This window comes from Trichechus manatus, unplaced genomic scaffold (assembly GCF_000243295.1).
Source record: "Trichechus manatus latirostris isolate Lorelei unplaced genomic scaffold, TriManLat1.0 scaffold00195, whole genome shotgun sequence".
NCBI lineage: Eukaryota > Metazoa > Chordata > Mammalia > Sirenia > Trichechidae > Trichechus > Trichechus manatus.
The window spans coordinates 835529-837392 of record NW_004444131.1 but is presented as its reverse complement, the minus strand read 5'-3'; positions in this window follow the sequence as shown (position 1 = coordinate 837392).

Genomic DNA, 1864 nt, shown 5'->3' with positions numbered 1-1864 from the left:
AGCTGTGTGACTTGGGAGAGGCCTCTACCCTGATCCACGGACTTGGGACGTTCTAGCCTCTACAATCACGTGAGCTGTTTCCTTGATATAATCTCTCTCTATATATATATTTATACACTTTACTGGTTTTGCTTCTCTTGAGAACCCAGCCTAAGACACCCAGCAACAGGAGATGGCACAGTGGGCTTCCTGGCCCCTGGAGAGAGACAGCTGAGAGTCTTTGGGGAGAGGCTGAGGGTCAAGGAGAGGCGTGCCTGTGAGCACTGTTGGGAAGAGGCTGTCCTGAAGGAAGAAATGTATCCTGAGTGTTCCTGGGCCTGAATTGTAACTGTTACTTCCCTAATAAATGCCATACTCATGAGTATGGTCTGTGAGTTCCGTGTGGCCATTGCAGTGAATTACCAAACCCAGCAGAGAAGTAGAGAGTGCTGTGTGAGGGACGGTTGGTGTAAGAATTAGTAAAACTTACCCAGAAAGGAGGTGTGTCTAACCTCCACCTCATAGGAATCAGCCTTGGGCTGTCGATCTTGGTTCTCCTTCCCCATTGTGGGGTTGGAGGAGGTCAGACACTGCCCCCAGGTCATTTTTACAAGGTTCCTTAATTTTATGTAAAGTGATACGATATAAAGAGTAAGTAGATTATATTATGTTAAGGATAGATATTGTAATGACTGTAAATTACTAAAAACATTATACAAATGAGAATATCAAAAAAGCCAATACAGAAAATTAATTGGAATACTAAAAATATTTCCTAATCCAAGAGAAGGCAGAAAAGTAGAAGCCGATGCTTCCGGTAGAAAACAAAAAGCAAGAAGATAGATAAAAGACAGATGTAAGCCCAACCATATCAATACTTACCTTAAATGTAAATGGACTAAATTCTCCAATTAATAGACAGAGATTCTTAGAAGGGATTACAAGAAGACCCAACAATATGCTGTCTACAAGAACTGTAGTGTAAATTTAAAGATACAGATAGGTATAAATAAACATATTTAGCCAGATATAAATCATCTGCCAAAAATTCTATAGCATAGATTATTCTAAATGATGACGCAATGACAACATTCCTTATGAGAGTGAGAAAAAGGTAAGAACGTCCACTATCATCACTTCTACTAAACTTTATATTAGAAGTCTAGTCAGTACAATAAAGTAAGAAAAAAGAGAGAGAAGGAATAAAGTATGGTAAGGAAAAAAAAATTCTCATTATTTGCACATTTTGTTTTCCATATGCATATATTTCTGATATACATTCTAATATAGGAACAAAAGAGGTCACAATTACAGATTATGCAGAGTTAAAAGATAATAGGGCAATATTATAAATAGCTTTATGTCTATATATCTGACTTCAATAAAATAAAAAATTCCTTTAAAATCACAACTTAAAATTGAAACAGAGAAAGTTAGAAAATCTGAATATCCTTATGTCTATTAAAGAAAATAAATGCATAATTAATATTCATCCAGTAAAAACAAACAAACAAAAAAAAAACTCCAGAGTCAGATGGATTCACTGGTGAATTCTACCAAACATTTGAGGAAGAGACAAGGAAGAGTGGTTTCCTGTGCAGAGGTGAAGGTGAAGGCTGATTGCAAGGAACAAAAGGAACTTTCTGGGTTGATGGTAATGTTCTGATTGGAGTGTTTGTTTCATGGGTAGACACATGTATCAAAACTCACCAAATTATCCACTTCAGACTTGTACATTTCACTGGATGTAAATTTTACCTCAATATAAAATAATACAAAATAGGCAAAACACAGTACACAATACAGGGGAAACTAACACAACCTGTACAAGGAAAGGTCATGGAGGCCCCATGGACAGATCCAAACTCCCCGAGGGACTGAGTTG